The sequence below is a fragment of the Tamandua tetradactyla genome, chromosome 26, assembly GCF_023851605.1.
Source record: "Tamandua tetradactyla isolate mTamTet1 chromosome 26, mTamTet1.pri, whole genome shotgun sequence".
NCBI classification, from domain to species: Eukaryota; Metazoa; Chordata; class Mammalia; order Pilosa; family Myrmecophagidae; genus Tamandua; species Tamandua tetradactyla.
In genome coordinates this window covers 18,069,797-18,094,729 of record NC_135352.1, presented here as the reverse complement: position 1 = coordinate 18,094,729, position 24,933 = coordinate 18,069,797, and the positions used below count along the sequence as shown (strand labels likewise).

Below are 24,933 nucleotides of genomic sequence, written 5' to 3'. Positions count from 1 at the left end.
AATCACACAGACTATACAAAAATCTCAGATCTTTAGTAATATCCTATTACTAATAACAATGGTGAAAATGTCCTCTACTCATAATATTTCCAAGATTTATTATAAAAAAGCTCATACCAGGTGGGCCACGGTGGCTCAGCAGGCAGAGTTCTCGCCTGCCATGCTGGAGACCTGGGTTCAATTCCTGGTGCCTGCCCATGCAAAAAAAAAAAAAAAAACCCAAAAAACCCATATCCACCTTGACTGATGTTGCATTAAGCCAAGAAATGTTGACATTTAGTTGTCACACACCATTTTAGGGTATATTTGGAAACTTTTAGTTGTTTAAGTTTTCACTTAGATGTAAACTACAACAATTTATAATCAAATATTTACATTATTGATATGATTTTGCATATCACACTTTAAGAAAAGTTGTAAGAATAATACAAATAATTTTCAGAAACCCTATGCCCAGATTACAATACTTGCTTTATCCTTTTCTCTCTTCTTCTCTTTCTATCTTCACATATATATATATATATATATATATATATATATATATATATATATGAATCTTTTAAGAGTGAGTTGAAAACAGGATACCTGTTTATCTCTATATAGTTCAAATAATTGATCTTATATAAAAGGAGTACAATGATCTGAATCAGTAAATCAACAATAGTTGATACATAACTATTTTCTGATCTATAAGCTTTTTTTTTGCATGCTGTATGGCAGGGGTCACATTTCATTCTTTTTCCATGTGAGTATATCCTGTTGCAGCACCATTTGTTGAATTTTTGTTGCTTGTTTGTTTTTGGAATTTTCATGGGCCAGGAATCAAACCTGGGTCTCCCACATGGCAAGTGAGAATTCTACCACTGAACTACCATTGCACCCCCCTGATCTATAGACTTTTAGTCAAAGTTTGTGACTTGCCCTAATAACATCCTTAATGGCACCAAATGAAATCTAAAATAATCATTTGCAATTAGTTGCTCTTTATCTTTAATATCCTTTAATCTGGGACAGTGCCAGAGTCTTTCTTTATATTTCATGACATTAATATTTTTGAATACTACAGATGAGCTATTCGTAAACTGGCCCTCAGGATTTGTTTGGCTTTTCTCGTGATTAGAGACAGGTCAGCACACTTTCGGCAGGATAATCACAAATATGAGGCAGAGGTTTTCTCAGCGGCTCTTAACATTAATCACATGCTGTCTATGAATACATTTGCAGGTAATGCTAACTTTGACCATTTGGACTTGCCATTGTCAGGAATTGCCATGTACAGTTGCCATTTTTATTTTATTCTTTGTAAGTAGGAAGTACCTTGCTGAGAGATATTTTGAGATTATGTAAATATCCTGTTACTTCCCAAACTTTCACTAGTGCGTTTTCTCATCCAATAATGCTTCTCAACTGCCAGATTGTGAGTTTCTAATTCCATCATTCTTTCTCTATTTATTAGATTAAAGTCTACTGCAGAATGTTTGCATGTGTTTATATCAGTATAGACTCATGATTTCTTACTTTCAGCTTAATCGGTTATAACTTTAATATGATTTTTTGATGTTCAAATTTTCCCAGATTCGGTCATTCACATTCCTTTCTAATTGACTTTTATGTCTTTTTGACAGGACACAATCATTCCTTGTGTAATTGTTTACTTTTTGGCACAGTAAGTTCTATACTCATCTTGTACTTTCCCTACCCCAAGTGTGGAATTAGCTATTTTTCCTGGTTTCCTTCAGTAAAGAATGGCATTGAGACAGTATTTGTATGCTGGGTATGCTCCTTGCCACAAGGTGTCATTTCTTCCCTTACAGTGCGTTTGGAACACTGAAATAGATATTTGCATATAATAAATATATAGCACAACCAAAAACAACTAGCACTTTAATGAGTAAACATAATCATTAGAAAGGAATGAATTAAAATATGTCAGGTAGAAAACTCAGGCAAAAAAATCTCAGGATATAAAGGACCTGATGGCAGAATTAATACTATTGACTTAATTGGCAAATACTGGGACTCCTAATGACACAGCTAACGTTCTTTAGAGGTACATATGGAACTTTTGTCCAAAATACCCTTTAATGGGTTTTATACTAAGCAAACCTCCACACATTTTGAAAGAATTAAGTCATCTTGAGTATATTTTATGCCTGGGGTCGAATTCAGCAATATGTCATTAATAGATAATGAAGTCCCTAAATGTTTAGAAATTAAGCAATAAAATACTAAATGATCCATGGTCCAAATAAAAGCCCACAAGAATGTTAGAAAATCGTATCAATGGAATGATTATGAAAATATAACATATTAAAGTAGTGTGATGCAATTAAAACAGTGAAGAGCAAATACTTTATAGCCTTTAAATGAAAGATTGAAGATATGATATTTCCTTTTCAAGATGACTGACAGAGTAAAACACAATGGAATCCAAAGAAATTAGAAGGGAAAAATAAATCTGTGAAATGGAAAATAAATAGGCAACAGAGAAAACAACTCAGCCAGAAGTTTGAAAGATTAATAAAATTGATAACATATTTTCAATATGAGTCAAGAAAAAAAGGAGATGAAAATACAAGCCAACGTATCAGAAATCAAAACTAATTACTACAATGATACAGGGAAAAGATGACCATAAGTTCATTTTATGAAATATGTTGTGCCAATAAACTTGACAGTTTAGATGGAATTAAACAATTCTTTGAAAAACAAATATACCAAAATGACAAAAGAAGTAGTAGAAAATCTAAGTTATCTTACACTATCAAAGAAATTAAATTTGCTATTTCTAACTTTTCCTAAAAGAAAACCCCAGGTTCAGATTGATCCCCTACTCACCAGTATTACCTAAACCATTCTAGAAAGAGAAGATATGGAAATTATTTCCAACTTTTAAAATGAGATGTATAACTTTGCTGCCAAAACCTGAGAATAATGTTATAATAAAGGAACTTATAGACAAATTTGTATCATGAACATAAATGCAAAAATTCTGAACAACATATTAGCAAATCAAATCCATCATTATAGAATGATGATGCATCACAACTCGGATCAATTGATTTAGAGGGATTTCTTAAAGGCGTTAATCAAAGGAGAAAGCAAAATGAAGTAAATTGTGCATAATATTATTCAAAGATAGTTCTTTGTTAGTGAAATGAAAAAATGGAATAGAGAGGAATTAGAAATGCATATTTTCTGAGAGACTCAACACAATTCTGAAATGTATATTAAAGAAAAAACTGTGAGTAGATAAGACCCAATTTGAATGAAAATATTAACGGGAGTACTCATTCAATTCCTTATTTAAAGGATACAACAACAAAAACTTAATACAGCATGATACTGGCAAAGATCAGACAAAAAGACCAAAATGAAGAAATCTCAAGGAGATAAATGATAAGTAAAAGTGGAAAGGGAATATTGGACAAGGCAAAAAAAGTAAATAATTATATAACAAGGAATTAACAGAAGAGAAAGTCGAAAAATGCATGACTTACACAGGCTAACTAGCAAAACGGCAGAAGAAAACTCCATTTAACCAGTAGTGATTTTAAATGTAAATAGGTTAAACTTTCCAGTCAAAAGGCAGAGATTGGCAGAAAAGACAAAAGGCAAAGATTAGCAGAATGCTGTCTGCAAGTGAATCACCTTAAATTAAAAATACAAATAGGTTGAAGATGAAAGGATGGAAAAAAAATATGCTATGTAAATAGTAACCAAAAGAGAGTTGAGGTGCCTATACTAATATTTTATATGAGATAAAATGGACTTTGAGTCAAAAACAGTTATGAGGGAAGAAGGTGGTCATTATATACTGATAAAGGGGACAATTAATCAGGAAGACACAGCAATTATAAATACATATGCACTTAACAGAAGAGCCCCAAAATAAGTGAAGCAAATACTGACAGATTTGAATGGAGAAATTGATGGTTCTACATTAATGGTAAGAGACTTTTAGTAAGTAGGAAACTAAAATGTATAGGTATAAAACAAAATGCCAAAGTCTTGCTTGCAAGTGATACAAAATTAAATAGCAATGCATTTTAGTTTCTGAATGTGAAGACATCATATCTGGATTATAAATTTAGTCTCAGTCTGAAAGTAAATATTATTTCCCTTTGTACCTGGTCATTCACAGTATATATGACTGCCAGCAAATAAAGAATGAAACAAATAGTGTGGTATAAAAGGTCTCATATATTTTATAGTATCATTATAGAACCTATTTATATCAACACTAAGATAGATCAATTATCAGTCACATTGCTTTTTTTCAGATGTCTTTAGTTCTATGAACTATAAGAGAGATAAAGGATGGTTTGGCATGATGACTCCAGATTAGGAATCCTTTATAACGTTCCCCTCTTTCTCTAGACTGTGTCCAGATCTTGAAAGTGACCTTGAAAATAACATGCAAAATTGGCATCCACACATTGGGCTACATCAGAAATTTGTTCAAAATACTTGTAAAATACTTCAGAAAAGTCACATTTCAATATGCTGTACTAAAAAAAAATGAGTTATCCAAAAATACATTCTAAAATAAATATTAATATATTTGCTTACCTATATGTATTAAATGTTGCATGTTTAAGGAATTGTGTTTATTGATAAATCTATTTATAAAATTAAATGTAAGAAATAATAGGGGAAAAATTGATCTATTCAAAACTTTAGCTAGTAGAGGAAGACAAAGTATAGAAAGAAAACAACTATTTAGAAAATTAATGACATAGTACCAAATGAGTTACAACTTAGAAGCAGGAAGATTAGAAATGAAATAGTTAGGAAATAAGCACAGTGCATTCAGAGCTTCAGTTAGTTTTGACTGAGAAAGGTGATTCCAGGAAATGAAGTTTGTGTCTGTATGAAGTTTTTCTATTTGGACTGACAGGAGGAGGTAGGTGGCAGATTTTTGGTTTAGCTCCCAAAATAGCTCTGAGAAACAGCAGAACATGAAGAACTTTCTTGGAGAAATAGCTGGAAGTATGATAATCTCTAGGTGTCCCCCCAAAACGACAGGATACAGTCTCTGCACAGGTCCTAGTGAAGGTATGAGTCTAAGCCTGTAAACCAAAGCTTTTTCTCAAAGGAAAGAAAACCGATTGAAATGCTAAATTTTCACATCTATCTCTCAGGAGCTGTAAGGAGAATGCAGGGGTTTTTTGTTGTTTTTTCTCTTCTATCAAGTAGATGTGTTACTTTTTTCAAAAGAGTTACATCCTGACACTGAGAATGCATGTTATCTCTTAAAATTCAAAGCAACCCGTCTTCCAAATATTTTAACTTCCACGTCTAATCTAAAGTTTTCTTACATATATAAGTTAAGATATGTTTTTCAAAGGAAGATAACCATAATCCTATAGTCAATAGCAGTAGGTAAATTAATAACCTTCTGTTTCATGCATGCCTAGACTTTGTTTTTTTAACTATCACTGGAAACTTTAATTTTATTTCCTTTTAATTTAATTAAAAATTTCCTCCAGAGAGCCTAGAACGCATTCATCTATCTAACTTGTCTAAAGGTACTTTTACATTTGTTCTGCTTTCAATACAAAACTACATTTTAAATGAATCACAAGCCAAAGTTCTAGCTGCAAACCATGGTTCTATCCAAATACTCTCATCAAATATAATTTGACGACTTCTGTATAAACAGTGCTCTTTTGAGAATATAGAAATTAATTCTTAATTAATTAAGAAATTAGGTTTGTTATGGTTTTCTGGATGAGAAATTGGGAAGAACACATATTCTAAGAAATTAATTCTTAATTTCTATAAGCTTACCCTCTAAAGAAATGCCTCCTTCAATTTCATCATATAGAAATACATTATTTCAGGTGATATAAATGATCAGCCTTTAGAAAATTAAAGTCCCACAGTGAGAATATATGTATGTTTTTCTGCTTTATCTTGAACATTTCAAAAATTGACTTATTTATGTTTGAGAAATAACTTCAGATGGTGGACACATACTAAAATTTACAAAATATACATTAATATTGTATCTTAATGTATGTCATAGTTATGACAATGCAAGGTTCAACTAGCAACAAAAAGACTTAGAATAAGATAGGAAATTGCTATAGTAAATAAAAGCTTTGTTGTATATCTAGAGAAGAAATATATTTTTTATGTTCATCAGAAATCAAGGTCAGCTCAGGTAATAGCAACTAGAATATATGTTCTTCCCAATTTCTCATCCAGAAAACAATAACAAACCTAATGCAATATAAATTAAGCTATTCCCACCCCCTGCCAAAAAACAAATCTAAGGACACACAATCTCTTACAAAAGATGTTTTTCAATTCATAAAATAAATTACACTTTGCTATACTAATAGAAAATGAACTAAGAATCTTGTAAGTAATTACAGATAGCTCTTTTGCATGACTTCAGAGTTACAATCTTTTTAAAAAATATTTTTATTGATAAAACTACATACAAACACAAACATTCTTATCATACAAACATTCCATACACTGTGAACAGTCAATGGCTCACAATATTATAGTTGTATATTCATCACCATGATCATTTTTTAGAACATTTGATCACCCCAGAGAAAGAAATAAAAAGGAAATAAAAACAAAACTCATACTCAAGAAATGTATATCCAGCCCATTAAGTAGAACAAAATAGTGGAGGAAATTCCAGAGAAGATGATGGAGTAGGAAGTTCCAGGACTCTCTCCCTTCTTCAAAACAGCAGGTAAACATGCAGGAATTGTCTGAAACAACTATTCTGGGACTCTGGAGGCCAGAAGAACACTGCACAGAATCCAGGAAAGCATGGGAAGAAGGGGCTGTATAACTGCAGTAATGAATTAGTAAGTAGCTTGCTCTGAGGGACCCCTGTTGTACCCAACCCCCACTCTCAAGGTGGGTCACCTTGGAGTCTAGCTCCTGACTAGCTGCTGCAAACAGAAAGGGATATAGAAAGTTCCTCTTCCCCAAGGACAGGGTAGGGAGGTTACATAGTCAGGCACTTATTCTGGCCTTTAATTAGCAAATTTGGATCCCTGGGTCCCAGAAATAACCTACTGTTTCAACTCACATAGCACAAAGGCAGGTGTAGCCATTGTTTCAACCCTACCCCTGAAAGGGGCAAAGACAATGGACGTTTGGAGACAGAATGCCTCCATAGGGCTGTGGTAACAGTTTGCTGAAGGGCACCATTTTCTGGGCAGGCCAGGAGGTTCAGCTTCATGGAACAATCAGAAAGGCTATTGGGGTCTTTCTTGACCTATCCCTTGGAAACTTTGGAGCTTGTCTGAGCCTTCTTCATGGGTCCATGGCTCTATTTAGGCCAGAAAATACTGGCTTCGGAAAGCCTTCCCTGGGGTGACCCTCCTCCCAGAATCTGCCCTATAGGCAAAACAGCTAGTGACAATGGAATTAGTATTAAAACAAGAACAAAAACAAAAAACCTACAGAGGCAAAACAAAAACAAATAGAACAGATCAAGATTCCCAGAGAATGAACAGAAGAAAGGAATTTTTCTCCTGAAGGTGAAACAATTGCACAAATAGTGCAATCTTAAAAATTGTCTAAATATCACAGGAAAGAATCATGTGAATAAGAGCTGAAAAATATAATCAGTTAAGTACAAGCTGTTCTAAAGGTCTAGAGTAAATTGAACCAAGGGTCAAAGAAGAGCTTTAAAGGAAAGTCAATCAACAATAAAACCCTAGGCAATAGAGAAAAACTGACCTACAGAGTAAACTCATCAGAAAATCAGATTCCTAGACATCAACAACAAAAAAATTACAAGCCATACTAAGAAACAGGAAGGTCAGGTCCAAGCAAAGGGGCAAATTGAAACTTTGGAAAAGAGGTATAATTTGGAGCAACTAATCAAAAATATTCAAACAAAACTCAATTAAATTCAAAGAAATAAAGAAACTAGACATATAAAGATAAAAGATATTAAGAAGGCACTGCATGAGCATAAGGAAGAATTTAAAAGTATAAAAAGAAACTTTACCAGAAAGTATGGAAATGAAAGGCACAATAGAAATGATAAATAATACAGTAGATGCATACAACTGTAGATCTGAAGGAATTGTCAAATCTTCTGGCATACAGCTAGAAGGAGGAATCAGCACACTGGAAGACAGGGTAGTTCAAATCTTAAAAACAGAAGAACAGATAGAGAAAATGATGGGAAAAAATTGAGCAAGTTTCCAGGGACTTGAATGACAGCAAAAGAGCCACAAATATATGGGTCATGAGTGTCCCAGAATGAACAGAGAAAGGAAAAGGGACAGAAAGAAAATTTGAGGAAATCATGGGTGAAAGTTTTTCAACTCATGAAAGACATAAATATACATGCCCAAGAAGTGCAACTACTCCAAACAAAATAATCCCAATAGACCTACACTGAGACACTTACTGATCAGAATATCAAATGCCAAAGATAAAGACAGCATTCTGAAAGCAGCAAGAGAAAAGCAACTCATCACAGTAAGGGAACCACAATAAGATGAATTGTATATTTCTCATCAGAAACCATGGAGGACAGAAGGTAGACGTATGATATATTTAAGGTACTGAAAAAGAAAACTGCCAGACAAGAATTCTTTATCCAACAAAACTGTCCTTTAAAAATAAGAGAATCATGGGATCAACAATTCATCCTGACCAAAAGGGGGAAAAGAAGTGTAACAAAGTATCAGTGGCTGAGAGTTCAAATAGAGTCGAGAGGTTACTATGGAGGACACTCTTACTCAAGCTCCAGTTAGACATTGCTACCCCAACCAAAACCACTGCCAAAACCCCAAACAAAACCATTCCAGCCAATCCTAAAGAATACCTAGGGCAATATATAAGATTCCACAAAGGTTCCATGCACTAGGGTAACTTTCCAGAAACCTACAACCTCCAGATGAGTCCCTGGACCAAATCAGTACTGAAACCTAGAGGGCCCAGCCTCTCCAGAACATCATCTAGTTTCATCTCCCTACTGCATATTACTGACAGCCCCTGCCAACATGAAAAATTTAGAATGGCCACAGCCCAAATACTCCTAAACAATGGGATAGAAAGATCAAGGTAATGGTGGAGTTATACAGAAGGTAGGGTTTAACAAATGAATACGATGGCTGAATCATTAAACTGCTATTTCTTTTAGTCTCCAGTATCCTTGAACAGCTAGGAGTAAAAACCTAAAATTGTGGAATTGTAACCCATGCCAAACTCTGAAATCTGTTCTACAACTAAATGTTGTGCTGTGCTTTGAAATTTATTGCTTTTCTACATATGTTATTTTTTAAAAAAAAGAAAAACAATGACTGTGATGATAAAAAATGTTTATTCCTTCTAGCCTCCAATGTTCTGGAGCAGCTAGAAGGCAAACTCTGAGATGATGGTATGGTAGCCCATGACAAACTCTGGTATCTGTCCTGTAACTAGTTGTTGAAGAGTGCTTTGAAAACTATTTCTTTTTCCTTTCTTTGCTTAGTATATATGTTATATTATAAAATAAAAAAGTTTTAAAAATGAGAAAGAGTTTAAAATATTTACAAACACAAACTGAGAGAGTTCATTGAACAAAAGACCTACCCTACAAGAATTACTAAAGGGAATTCTGTGGGCTGAAAGGAGGAGACAGGAGCAAATAGCTTGCAGTAGATTGGAGAAATGAAAATTTAAGAGCAAAGGAAACTATAAGTGTGAAGATAGAGACAATAATAAGATATGATGTAAAAATCAATGAATAAAATGAGGTAAGTACTGCCTTTTCAATAGTAACATTGAATGTTAATGGATTAAAGTCCCCAATCAAAACATATTGGTAGAAAGGATAAAATATATGATCCAACTGTATACTGTCTACATATTAGACCCAAAGACACAAAGAGGTTGAAAGTGAAAGGCTGGGAAAAGATATTTTATATAAACAGTAATAAAAAATAAGTATTTATTCAGCTTACCATAGTGCCCCAAAATACATGAGGTAAACACTGGAAAATATGAAGGGACACCTCCACAATAATAGTTGGAGATTTCACTATACCACTGCCATCAATAGATACAGCATCTAGACAGTGGATCAATAAGGAAACAGAAAACTTGAAAAATATGATAAATGAGCTAAACCTAGAAGACATATACAGAACAGCGTACCCCCAAACAGCAGAATATACAGTCTTCTCAAATGCTAATGGACCATTCTCCAGGATAGACCACATGTTGGGTCTCAAAACAAGTCTCAATAAATTTAAAAAGACAGAAACTATACACAGCACTTTCTTTGACCATAATGGGATGAAGCTAGAGATCAATAATAGATAGAGAACTGGAAAATGCAAAATTATATGAAAGTCAAACAACACATTCTTAAACAGTCATTGGATCAGAGAAGAAATTCCAAGGGAAATAAGTAAATATCTTGAGACAAATGAAAATGAGAACACAACGTATCAAAACTAATGGGATGCAGCAAAGACAGTGCTGAGAAGGAAATTTATAGCCCTAAATGCCTACATTTAAAAAGAAGAAAGAGCTGCCTTCAAAGACCTACTGTACACTTGGAAGAACTAAAGAAAGTAAAGCAAACAAATCCCAAAGCAAACAGAAGGAAAGAAATAACAAAGATTAGAGCAGAAGTAAATGAAATAGAGAATAAAAAAAAAAGAATTAAGAAAATGAAAAGTCAATTCTTTGAGAAGATCAATTCAGTCAGCAAATCCTTAGCTAGAATGACAAAGAAAGAAGAAAGAAGATGCAACTAAACAAAATTAGAAATGAGGGGGGCCATAAATACCATACCCACAAGAATAAAAAGGGGCATAAGCTGATGTGAGGAACAATTGTATATCTATGAATTAGACAACTGAGATGAAATGAAGAAATTCCTAGAAATATACCCTGACCCTGGAAGATATAAATGTCAGGAAGAGCTTTCACTCTTTCATCACTGAATATACTGTTAGTGGGTTTTTCATATTTGCCTTTTATCATGTTGAGTTAGTTTCCTCCTATTCCTAGTTTTCCTAGTGTTTTTATTAAGCAAGGTGTTAGATTTTGTCAAATGCCTTCTCTGTGTAAATTGAGATGATCATGCAATTTTTTTCCTTTCATTCCATTAATGTGGCATATTGATTGATTTTCTTGTGTTGAAACATGCTTGCATATGTAAGATTAATCCCATTTGATCATGGGATATAATTATTTTAATGTTCTGTTGTGTTGAAACATTGCTTGCATATGTAAGATTAATCCCATTTGATTGTGGGATATAATTATTTTAATGTTCTGTTAGAAGAAATTTGCTAGCATTTAGCTGAAGAATTTTGTATCTAAATTCCTATGGGATATTTGTCTAATTTTCTTTATGGCTTTGATTTTAGGATGTGTTAGAAAGTGTTTCTTCCTCTTCAATATTTTGGAAGACTTGAGTAGGATTGGTGTCAATTGTTCTTGGATGCTTGGTAAAATTCACCATTGATGCCATTTGGCTCCAGGCATTTATTTATTCAAAACTTCTTGATTACTGATTTAATTTATATACTTGTTTTTGGTCTACTGAAATCTTTTTGTTCTTGAGTCAGTGAGGGTAGTTTGTATGGTTCTAGGAATTTGGCCATTTCCTCTAGGTTATCTAATTTGTTGGCATACTGTTGTCATAGCATGCTCTTATAACCCTTTATATTTCTGTGAGCTTAGCAATGATGTTCTCCCTTTCATTTCTGATTTTATTTTCTTGCATCCTCTCTCTTTTTTGTCAGTCTAGCTAAAGGCTTCTCAATTTTAGTGATCTTTTCATAGAACAAACTGTTGGTTTCATTGCCTCTACTGTGGCTCTCCCAGTTTTGCTGGTTGTTCAAAGTTTTTGTGAGGGAACAGAACCCTGGAGCATCTTATGCTGACATCTTGCTAGACCAGAAGTCTTTGCTCTGCCTTTTCAGACTGTGTTCTAGCTGCTCTTTTTGCTGAAAGTTTAATGCAGTGTCTGGGGTGAAAGGAACTGATGTAAACAGACCTTTAGTCTGAAGTTTATATTTATCTGGTTAAAAGTTAGGCTGCCGTGACTCTTCAGTAGATGTAGGTGTCAGAGGCTGAAATTTCCTATGGTGTCCTTGTTTTGTCTCTTTTGTCTTTGGCTGTCCTTGGTGTCTCATTCTTACATATTGTCTGATACTCACAGTTTTGTTTTATTTTTCCTGCAGTAATATCTGTTTTTATACAGAAGTTCTATTGATGTGCTAGTAAAACGTGGGATTAGAGGAGGCATTCAATAATTCTGTAATTAGGTCTCTGTGTTGTACTGTACCTGTGCCCCTTGGTTGTGACCTTCACAGGTGCTTCTAAGCCCTTTTTTTTGATCACCCCTTAGGTGATAAAGGAAGGCTAGAGGGGCTTAGATTTAGGTATTTCCCTTGCACTCTATTAAAGGTTAGAAATGACTAGGGTTGGATATTTTCCCTCCCTTAGGTATATTAGGCTGTAGTAGAGTGCATGTTGGTTAGACTCAGGCAAAAGAATTTTCCTTGAGGGCAGGCATTCGTTAAGGAGAGCAGAATATTCTGGGTATATTTCAAAATGGTTACTTGGCCCCTCAGCCTGCTTGGAAGCATGAGTGCATTTTTCTCTGAATTTCACATGACCATCTGTTGAACTCCTATAGGTGAAACTCACAAAAGTGTGGGGTCTTTCTGAGGCTGGCCTCCAGGAAATTTTCTCTTTCCAAACTGGACAACATTCAGTTTCCAGAAATAAATTAATTTCCCCTCAAGTATTCCTACTTCATGCTGGCTATAGCTGCAATTTGTTCTGGTAATCTTTGTATCTTTGTATATAGCCAATTTTGGAGCAGTATTCTGCCCTATGATTTCAATTCTCTGACAGATCTAAGAAGAGTTGCAGATTTAGAGCTTTCCGCTTTTTATTGTTGTGAGGATGTGACACATACATGTGTGGCTCTTTACATGCAAGACAAGAAAATGGAAGTCCTCTCTTTGATGTTTCTTAATCTCTTTAATTATGTATTCCTATATTTCTTATTTTCTATTTCTTTTGGTTTATAATATTTTCTTTTTTCAACTTACTGATATTGGCTTCTTGTGCATTAATCGTAACTAAAAATATTTAGATGATTATTCCAGGAATTTCCAGTTTATAGAAGTAAGGATTAAAACCAAATTTCTAATTCTTTAGTTGTGTGGCTATTTCAGGCTGTTAGGATTAATCTCAGAAGCATGGTTTTAGTGGCTGTACAGTTAGGGCATATCGACTAGAACGTTTTTCAGCATTCAAAATTGTTGTTGTAACTCAAATAACTTACTCTCTCAGAGATAGAATTCTGTTGCTTTCTGCTTTAATGTTTTCCAGTATAGTTATCTGGAAAGTCTATCTCTGTCACTCCTTTTCAACTGTGGCTAACTTATTTTCATCTAGTTTTCTTTTTATTATTTCAACGGACTCAGTGCTTCCATTTCCTAATGACTTCTGCTTCCTATCTTCTCTCTCTCTGCATCTTTCAACTTTATCTACCTTTAAAGTAGATACAACTTTATCTACCATTAACCCTCATAATATACCTTTCATTTAAATTCCCCAATAGAAATGTTCTTGTTGAATTACAAAACCATGATTTAAGATCAATTTTCTCTACTGAGTAGTATTTTTATGGCAGTCTAACCCACAGGCTCTGGAAAACCATACAGATCTATACACATCACATGGTCTAGAAAAGAGCGTTGGTCGATGCTGGCCTAACTGTGACAGCAACATGACACACATGCATATGATTAACATAATCCTGGTAATTATCTGTAAGGAGCTTACTCAGAAAGGGGCTTAGGGTATGGAGTGGTCTCAGTTTCATGCCCAATGCAGACACAAAAGCCAATAGTTTTCCTGAAACTTTTAAGAAATTAATGATGATGATAAACTTTCTCTTCACATAAAATAGAGTGTTCTGCATGTGAGTTGTGTTTATACATGACTGTGTGTATCTTGGTTTACTAGGTCTGTTATAATAAGCACCACAAACTGGTTGGCTTACATATCAGGAATTTAGTTTCTTAAAATTTTGAAAGCTGGAAGACCAAAATCAAGTTATCAACAGGCCATTTTTGCTCTGACATCTAGCATTCTGTTGGTGGCTTGTTATCCATCTTTGCCATTCCTTGGCTGGTCATTGCATCTGTCTCCATCACGTGGTGATCTGCTTCCTTCTCTGAACTCTACTTCTGCGTTCAATTTCCTTTACTTATAAGGTGTCTCCAATCCTATTGGATTAATGCCCACCCCTCAATTTAGCCTCATCTTAACAACATCTTTGAAGAGTCTATTTACAAATGAGTTGACAATCACAGGATGGGGGATTATGGCTTGTCTTGTGGGGGATATGAGTCAGTCCACAAAATGTGCATGTAAAATTCACCTTTGTCTCTCAAATGACTAATACAATGTAAACCAATGCATTTAAGAAATAAGATCTTTATGAATGCAAATTAAGAATAATATACATTTTTGCAAACTTAATTTTAATTTTTACTGTTATTATATTTATATTTCATAAATTACAGCTCAGTTAAAACCACAGACCTTGGTTTTGTACCAGACTTGGATTCAAATATTTTTTCTTCCACTTTTTAACTTTTTGATTTAGGTCACATAATTTATATATTCTGAGCCTTAAGTTTACTTTCAAGATCGCTGCAAGAATTAAATGATACACTGCAGATGAATATGGCTTGTCACAGGGCCCAAGTTCGTATGAATTCAATTAAGAATCCATTGTTATTATCATTCTCTAAGACTCCCTATTAAGTGAGTCCAAGGAAATGGCAAGGTAGTAATCAAGCAATTATCTGTATGTCCGATATCTATAATTGTGCTATTAGAATTATATATTTTTGAAATTTGGAACATTTCAATTTTTTAAAGTACAGAGATTATTTGATTACAAAAATTAAATAGTATCACTAGTATATCCACTGAATTTAGTCATCAGATGAAGTTACTAAGATTAATTTCAAAATAATCAGTGTTGCATGGGAAGTGACAAATTTATATACTCTAGAGTTATAATATTTCCAACCAAAGCTTTACCAAATTTTAAAATTTTAAATATAGTTACTTCAAAAGCAAGAACTTGAGGGAGAAATGTAAAGTCTTCAGTCCTCTGAGAAAACTAGGTCAGTTATGTTATTCTGGTGATCACAGTAGATACAATCAATGACTTTGTAAACCTCAATTTACTTTCATTATCTTTTAAACTCAAGTCATTCCTTGAGGAAAATGATTAATTTCTTTGTTTTTAAGTAACATGTATTTTCTCCTCATCACTGAGTATCACAAAGCTTTACACGATTTCAAAGATATTAAAAAACTGTTAAACAAACTTTACAATTATCTTCTTTCTTGAATGAAATAATCTCTTCATTGAAGAAATGAGCAGAGGAATTTAAAAAATGTATGTGCACAGGTACAAAACCAGTGTCCTATCATTGACACAGCTAAGACAGAGATTATGCTGGAGTCTGCACCAATTCTGAGCCTCTGTTGAGGGTTTCTGTTTGGAAATCATGTATTTACATATACAGTATAGTCCTAGTTTGGAATTTTTTTCTGTATCCTTTGCTGTATTGCAAGCTGAAGCACTTATGAGGAGACAAACAGTAAAGGAAGAGCTCACATACACAATTTATGCAGAGCATACTTATGTAATTTTTATAGGAAAATTTTACAAGTGTGGATGTACTATTCCTGACTTCAGGAAACTACAGAAGAGTTGTTTAAATTAAATATCTTCAGGGCTATACATTTTTAAGCTGACGTTTACATACAGTGGAGATACCAACTACTTTTTAAAGTCCTTAAGCTATGTTTTCAGTAGTGTCAAATATGATTATTTAAATTTGAAAATAGTTTTTACCTGCAAAGGATTTGTTGTAGGGATATAAATCCTAAACTTAGAGACAAAGTATGCTTGAAGACAAAGCATACTGAAATAATTTTTACATATCTTAAATTTTAGGATGGCTTGGGATTATAATGGTTTCTTCCTAATTGCATATTGTTTTTCGAGCTGAAACAGGATTTTTGTGAAAATATTCAAAATGATCGCCATATGAAATATAGAAGTGGCTGGCCATCAAGCTTGAAATTGAAGATATGGAATTGAGCCCAACTTCATGAATCACATTATCTAAAAACTTGAGCTCCTGGATTACAAGTATTTTAGCAGTAATATAAAAAATGAGCCATTTTTCTTTCCCCACCAATGTCCCAATCACTACATGGAACCAATTTCAATTTTTTTACTGTAGTTCTTTCAATAGTTACCACCATAATTCTAATAAAAGTAGATATGTATTTCCTGTGTTATGAAATCTACATTTAATGTATTGACTCATGGTGAAAAATGAGGAATTTAGTTCACCTAAACTACCTGCTATCTCCTTTCGCTAAGTTAAGTTTCCAATTGAGACAATTAGTTTTAATAGTTCAGTACTAAATTCATATACATAAATTGTATACTTATATTTGTCTCATCAATTCTAGATAATGCTTTTTTTTTTTTTTTAGTTCTTACACTGCTATATGAGGAAATCACCATAACTCTGCTTTCATTTACCTCTTCATCCATTCTCCATGGCCAAATTCTTTTAAGTATCACATTACTTTTATATTTTCAAGGTTATAATACATGCATTTTATTTAGTTAATATCATCTACAGATAAAACCTAAAATCTAAAGTCTAATGCAGAAGAAATGGAACATTATGTAGTTACTTTTTATAAAAAAAAAAAAACCAAGTAGGCGTGTTTATAGAATAGTAATTGTACTCCTATTTTATTAAATTTGTGCCGCTGAAAGGACAATATTCAAAATATCATAATCAAAGAGATTTTGCTTTTACAAAGGTCTAGCAAATTCTCAAAATCTTGCCTTGAGTTAGTTTCACATGTGTAAAGATTTTTCTTTTCTTTTTTCTAGATTTTTAGTTATTCCTGTGGACAAAAAGACACTTTATCTCATCAAGAGGATCCCTACTTTTTATATCAGACATTTTGTTTAATTGAATCTACTTTCTTTTGAAAACATTTCATTTAGTCCTTAACTTTACCTTCTCTTCTTTCCAGTATATATTTTTCCTTAAGTCCAAATATTTCCTTGCTTATGTTGACATTCCTCTTTAGCCTACTAGTATTCCTCAAATATAAAGGGATTTCTGGTAAAACATTCATATTTTAAAATACATTATTCTACTGACAAATATCAGCAGTTTGTAAAAGATTTATGATAACTTATTTATATGATTAATGAGAAAACTCTCAAACTTCCTCAAGTGACAAAACAAGGAAGATATGAGAATGAAGTTAAGGAATTTATTATTTTTTACTCCTGTACTTAACATACTTCCTTCCCCGGATACTCCTTTAGATGGATTCCACTGAATATGTAGGAGATGGGCTGATTTGCCCAGAAATCCCAAAGAGAGCCTTTTTACTTAGCAACTCTTGTAATGACGTGTAGCCTTCTCATTTTATCATTTTCACAAAGCTTTAGAGTACTCAATGGTTTCCCAAGACTTTGATTTATGTTACCCTATTTTATCTTTTTATCTAATCTGTCAAATAGAATGGACAGAAATAGGTAATAAATGTTACATATTAATAAGCTAAATCTCACACTGTGACTTTACCAAGATCTTAAAATGATGTATCCATAGATTCAGATACTTTGCATCCAAGTCAAATAAGCAAATATTTGTTGACAAATAAATGAAATTATCGGCTAGGTTTGGAGACTCCCCCTTTGCAAGGAAGAAAAATCAATCTAGTTACTACTCTTCCCATGATTATTAAATACTGAACTTATCTGCAGTCGAAAAGAAACAGAAAATATAGGCTGAGTTTTTGGTACAAATAAAAATGATGTCCCTGTTTAACTGCTGACCAAAAATATAAATTATCTCGCATTCCTGACATGGTTATAGCAAAACATCTGCTTGTGGCTTATGAACCAACAAAGTATGCAAACACTTTAGGAATGAATAAAATGTGCAATAAAGATGTAAGAGGGTGGCAACATAAGCTAGCTAGAACATATTTGGATTCAAGGACAGGGTTAGGACAAAAGCTTTATTTGAAATATTTGAGATGTTTGCTTAGCAACATGAAAGTGACATATACTTATTATTTTTAAACACAGTGAAGCAAATATTTTCTAGTAGCAATGTTGTACTAAAGAAGATTATTTAGGAGTAAATCCCAATGCTTACATTACAATTATGCTAACTTTTTCAAAATAAAACTTTACCACTTGTATAAAATTTGTATCCTTTACTAACAAAAGAGGTGAATATGTAACTAAGAATGGCTCATTAAACCGAGACTATATTAGGATTTAAAGTAATGTTTCTTTACTTTCAGAAGTTCATGGCAAAATATTTTTACAAATTTTCAAGAGGAAAATATTTTATTTGCTATACAAAAATTAATATATGCATATAAATTTTAAAAATATGATTCTATAATTAGGAACTTAAAAGTACATAGACACTATATGTCATGTTTTATTCATTTGGTTTTATTTATTTTCTCTGGTTGACCCTTTTAGTCTATTTATCTCTCCATATTATATTAAGGTACTATAAATATTAGACTATTAGTGTGAGAATATTAGGTCCTTCCTATATGTAAGATCTTATTATCCTTACTTTGTAAACCTCACTACTTTCACTATATTTTGCCCCATTTTTCTGAACAAGATATCTTTCAATGTTCACATTTGAATGATGGCATTGAGTGGTTATTCTCATTTTGATGATTCGCAGCCTTTTCCATATTTTGCACTTAAAATATTTATTACTTTCACAATAAAAAAATAAGATACCATTTTCTAATAACATTAAGACTGGACTATTTTTGTAAAAACCAACATTGCACAACCAGTCACTCAAGTAATATTTATGCAGCATTCTCCTTGTTTTAGGCACTGCGTTAGGCCCTGAGATGACAAATTTGGCTCATTGTTTATTAGTGAAACAGGCAAATAAAGAGGTGATTAAAATACAGTGAGAGGGTTGCACATTTTTAATATACATCTGCAAAGCTATTCTAACTACAACTGAAGAAAAACACTTAGAGGAGGAAATGATGTCTAACCAGGTACCTGAAAATGTGCTGGAGATAAATTGTTGAGAGAATTAGCTTCCAGCTTCAGGCTGCATTTATGAGAATTCGATTCAAGCAAAGCCTGATGTCTTCAAGTAATGGCTACTAGTCCAGAAGGCTGGTCCACAGAGAGGCAGGTCGTTGTGGGGGAAGTGAAAACTAGATAAGGTTAGCCCTCCCTGGCCCCCAGGCCAAAGGAGCCATGATACCGGAAGCGGCAGCTCTGGAGAACCCGCACCTTGAGGCGAGGTGCCCCTGGACGAGCGACCGGAAGTGACCGGGTTTCTTCCGGAAGCTCCGGGATCACCGGGTACTGAACGACAAAGAGGGAGGAAAGCTGTGGGCCGTGGCCAAGGGGTAGTCCTGGAGGCATGCTCCGGAGGAGGGGAGCTCCGGAGCCTTTGAGGGTCTCTGTGTGTTGTGTGCTCAGGCGGCTTCTGCCTGCCCCAGCAAGGAGTGCGCCTGAGGAGACCCATCACCTCGGGATTCTTCAGTCAAGTCTACTCTGTACCAGGGCGCTGGTCAGAATCCATCGTAAAGGCTATCAACTTCTGGCCATCCCAGAGGCCATTGGATGTCAGGCAAAAGATATTATGAGACAAACCAGGCTGGCCTCATACTAATCCAGAGAAACAATCCGTACTAGAAGATCGGGGAGTAATGCCTAGCAAGTCCTCAAGAATTTTATATCCAATTAATCTGCTATTCGGGTATCAAAGTAACAATCTTGAAAGTGCAAGAACTCAGCGTGGAAGGGTGCTGAATTCATAGAAAGAACTTAACAAGTAAACCTTGGCTAAAGGACTAAGGGTGAGCATTCACTCAACTTAGCTAAAGGATTAAGATAGAAAGAAATGTGTGGATTATGGTTATAGAAAAGAATAGAAGTGTTAACCCTGTCAATATAGACATGATTTAACTTAAAAAGGCTGGGTTTGAATAGAGGAAGAAGATGGGAACTTAGTCTATGCAATTTGGTCACCTTTTCTGATTGATAATCAAAAGATTTTAATAAATCATGTAGTAGAGGTTTAAAAATATATTTTGAATATAAAGGTCTACACTTAACATATCAACTAAATTTTGAGAAGTAGGAAGAGGAGATGGTTAAAAGTGAAAATGTACAAATTTCTTCACTGTTTCTTAGTAATGAGTGAGAAATTATTTTAGGAATTATGTTAACGATTTAAATTTGTAAAGGTAAGTTCTAGAACAAAAATAAGAACCCTCCACTTTATCCAAAGAAGCTCATATAAAACGCTTTATGTAGTGAAATGTAAAAAATAATAAAAGAAACAATAAAAATAGAAAGCTTATTAAGTACAGTGAATGGACCAAAAAAAAAAAAAATAGATAAGGCTAGAAATGCAAACAAAAATCAAGGTGAATTGACTTTTTTTATTCTTAAAAATTTACTTATCCTTAGGCCACTAGAGAACATTTAAAGAAGTTTAACAGGTTAGTAAAATAAAAGTATTTGCATTTAAAAATATTCTGGCTGGACGTTACAGAATAAATTTCAGAATACTGGAGTCTGAAGACGAGTTAGAAATACTTTAAGGCTGTTAAAAATACTTCAAGTGAGAAAAGATTGTAGTCAATAAGAGGGGGGAAATAAATTTCTAGAGATATTTAAAAGTAAGAAGGAGCAGTGGTTAGCAGTTTATTGTGCATTTGGGTTTAGGGGGTAAGTGTTCTCTTAATATAGTTTTGTAACTAACTGAAAGCAAAGTGAAATTGAAAGTAAACTTAGCACTTGAAAGCAGACCCAACAAAATTCTAGTTTGAATGCTCAATGTAATGTATTTACTTACTTCATTGTAAGTTGCCAGTATGACCAATGCATGCTAACCATGTCAAATCCACACAATGTATTTAAATGTGGAAGATACAGAGACTTTTAAATCCATCCATCGTGCCTGGATTGCAGACAGATGGCTTTAAGAGTGGCCACCTGAGCCAGGTCCACATGGCATTAGTGAAGGATCCAAAGCTTCCTGAGGTTGTGTTGTAGTGAGAGCAGTGGCAAGGCGTTTCTTAGAAGCACAGCACAGGCATTGGAACCAGGAGTCAGGGTGACTGGGTGTCAATCTGCCTCATACTGACACTCACTGAAGTGGTGTCTGCATTGATTTTTATAACAAGTGTCCATCAGGATGGTATCTTGCCAATCCACATTGTTTATTCACGCAAATGTCTAGCTGTCACTAACTACAGAACCATGTATTTTTCTCAATTTGTTTACGTTCTAATTGTGATCAAAAGGTTTACAGTGTGCATTGAGATTCGAGACCATTAAATAGCAGTTCAATCAGCAACAGAAAGAAAATGTCAAGATTAAGACCCAAAATTGTGAGGTGGGAAATTAGTTGGCTGGAGAGCCTGTCACTTGGTTAGAGAATGCTTGAAGCATGCTTGGAATGGGAAAGAAATGACACGTTTTTGACTTGCTGTTCCTTTAATAGTGTTCCCTGAGGAACTTTAGAGTGGAACTGCCAAATGCGCAGGTGAATGTAAGAGGTCTGAATTCTGAAGAGAGAGGTGGATAGAAGAGAGACAATAGTTAAATAAAATCATGAAACAAGACATCTCTATGTAGGTGTATGAAATTCAAAGAGAAGGCTAGTGATAGAATCTTAAGGAAATATGCTCTTCTTTAAATGATGGCCTTTTAAATATTAGAGAGTAAGACTAATGATAGCTAATATTTATGTATTAGTTTCTGTCTTCCAGGAAAATATCTAAGCACTTTGTTCATAGTAAGTCGTCATCCTCTCACCAACCCCATGAAGAGGGTAATATTCTTAACTGAATTTTGCACATGATGAAATTGAGTCACAGAGAAGCTGAGTTACTTTCCAAGGTCATAGAAATAATATGTTAAGAGCAAAGATTCAAACTCAGACAATATGGCTTCAGAGCCTATCCTCTTCCATGTTGTTCTACACTGACTTTTTTAAAAACATTTTTTATTGTGAAATATAACACATATACCAAAAAGCAATAAATTTCAAAGTACATTTCAACAAGCAGTTATAGAACAGATTTCATAGTTTGGTATGAGTTACAGTTCCACAATTTCAGGTTTTTCCTTCTAGCTGCTCCAAGACACTGGAGACTAAAAAGAAATATCGATATAATGATTCAGTAGTCATACTCATTTGTCAAATCCTGACTTCTCTGTTATAACTCCTCCTTTCCTTTGATCCTACTCCCAATCTTTGGAGATATTTGGGGTATGCGTATTCTAACTTTTTACATGTTGGAAAGGAGTGTCGACATTATGGGGTGGGGGGTGGAACTGGTTGATGTTCTTGGAGAGACTGGCACTGCTGGGTTTGAGGACTTATCTGGCCTAAGAACCATCTGAAGGTTTTAGGTTTCTGAAAAGTAAATTTAGCATGTGCAGCTTTTGTAGGATCTTATATTGAGCCCTCAATGTTCTTTATGGTTAACAGAAATGATGTTGGGGGTTAGCAAACCTTGGCAATTGGCATTATCTAGCTAAAGATTGCATAAGAGTAGTCACTGGAATTAGCCTCTCAACTCTATTTGAACTCCCTTAGCCACTGATACCTTATTTTGTTACGTTTCTTTTCCCCCTTTTGTTCAGAGAGGCATTGTCAATCCATCGTACCAGGGCTAAGCTCATCCCTGGGAGTCATGTCCCACGTTGCCAGGGAGACTCACACCCCTTGATGTCATGCCCCATGTAGTGGGAGTGGGTGGTAGTGATTTTACTTACAGAGTTGTGCTTATAGGGAGAGAGAGAGAGAGGCCACATCTGAGCAATTAAAGAGGTTCTCTGGAAGTAACTCTTAGGCATAATTATAGGTAGGCTTCAGGAGTAAGTTTCATAAGAACAAGCCTAACAACTGAGGGCTTGGCCTATTAACTTGAGAGTCCCTATATTGAGGGAAGCATTGGGGGTTTCCCAGGTGGGAAACTTGAATAGTTACAGTCCCTCAAGGGACTTTGCCAATACTTTTTAATGATTTGTCTAACATACTCTGGGATGTATCTGGCTGTTATAGTAACTATACAGAATTGTAAGTCCTCGTTCACAATCCGGACTCCATGTGTTTAGGTTGTTTAAATGAACAATTCAAACAGATTGAGTTAGATTGTTTGCTACAGAAAATTTAGGCTTTGGACAAATTTGTTCTCATATAATTGGTGAAGTTCTAAAATACACACACTGTCATCCTTTACCCTGTATTCTGATTTACCTTAGTAAATTGAAGCCTAATCTCTTTTTTGGTTACTTTAAAAGTTGTTCTAGTAATGTCGAGTTTCAGAGCTGCAGAACTTCAGCTCTGAATCTTAGATGTCAGATAGGTACTCAAAATTCCAGGGAAATACCAGCTTATACACATAAAGCACAGCATCTCATAATCTATAAATAACACTTAAAGTTCAGGAATAAATGTGAGTGCTATAAGAGCTTACAATTTTGACCCCAATTTTCTTGTAAATATTTTCTAAAAGAGACCATACAATATTTATTGTTTGTTTCTGGCTTATTCTGCAAAACGAAGTGTTCTCAAGGTTCATTCACTTCGTTGCATGCCTCATGGTGTCATTCCTTTCCATAGCCACACCATATTCCGTCATGGAACACCACAGTATACCTTTTTGCTTTTCAGAAATTGTACCCTTCAGCCATTTCCATTCATTGTGCATCATGGATAATGCCAAAAATAAACCATTCATGTCTCATGGTATCTTCACTTAGTTGTACGATTATCATCACTCTCAATTCTAGATAATTTTCATTGCTCCAGAGAGAAAAATAACAGATGGATACACCCTCCCCAAAAAGAAAATCCAAAACTCCCCTAACTCTTATACCTCCCTCCAGTTATTTACTCCTAGTTTGCTGTGGTACTTGATGATGTCTTCCATATATGTCATAGCTTGCCATAGTAGTTTTCATCCTGTACCCCTCTGTTATTGACTCTTTGTGTAAGATTCATATCTTTGAAATGGTTCATGCAAAAACTTATTTATATTTGTAGTGTTAGTTGGTAAAATACATGGCTCTATATGACCCGTTTCAATCATACTCACCTTCAATATGGCAATATTACTTATAAACCCACTAATTAACTATCATCACTTCTATCCATTCCCGTACATCTAAGTTCAACCTCATTAGGTAACCATTCACCTATCTCTGACTTCTGTGTATCTCTAGGTCCCCTCTATTTACACTATGAGATTGAGTTTACATGTACCAGGGTCACATTAATAAAATCATACAGTATCTATCCTTTTGAGTCTGGCTTATTTCACTCAGCATTATGTCCTCAAGGTTTATCCATTTTGTCATATGCTGGAGGACCTCATTTCATCTTACTGCTGCATAATATTCCATTGTACCTACACTAACTTTTTAAGGTTCATTGACTTGAGAATGCTCAGAGAGGTGTCCAGAAAATTTAAAGAAAAACCAGGAGAAGAATGTTTTGGCACAGAAGCCAAGAGAAATCAGTATTTCAAAAGATAAGAGATTATATGTCCAATTTTATGTAGAACTTAATTAGGATGTTATCTGAGGGACTAAATTGAGAGGTATTGTGATGCCATGTGTAGCTTAGAGAGAGGAAGCATATAGGGGTGAGGAATGAATGGAAAGAGATTGTGGGAAACTATTGAGGTGTTTTGAAATAAACAGGGAAAGAGTTGTTGGGCAGCTTGTTTGATATTAAGCCCTCTTCCTGATAAAGAAATTTCCTAGGATTTAAACCTTCATCCACTTGTTTTTAGGAACACAAGCTCTTGCAGCTC

General features: G+C 34.3%; 1 protein-coding gene across 2 annotated transcripts in view; it reads left to right on the top strand.

Moving 5' to 3' along the window:
* Positions 1-24,933, top strand: part of SGCZ (sarcoglycan zeta) — a 528,743-nt gene that overhangs the window by 169,320 nt on the left and 334,490 nt on the right. Inside the window, exon 1 of one of the 2 annotated variants that reach the window (XM_077144553.1) lies at positions 19,429-19,953. The exons of the other annotated variant lie outside the window; for it this stretch is intronic. The gene's annotated coding sequence lies outside the window, so the exon portion shown is untranslated. Of the gene's footprint in view, positions 1-19,428; positions 19,954-24,933 lie in introns of those variants that run through there. 2 annotated transcript variants of the gene reach the window in all.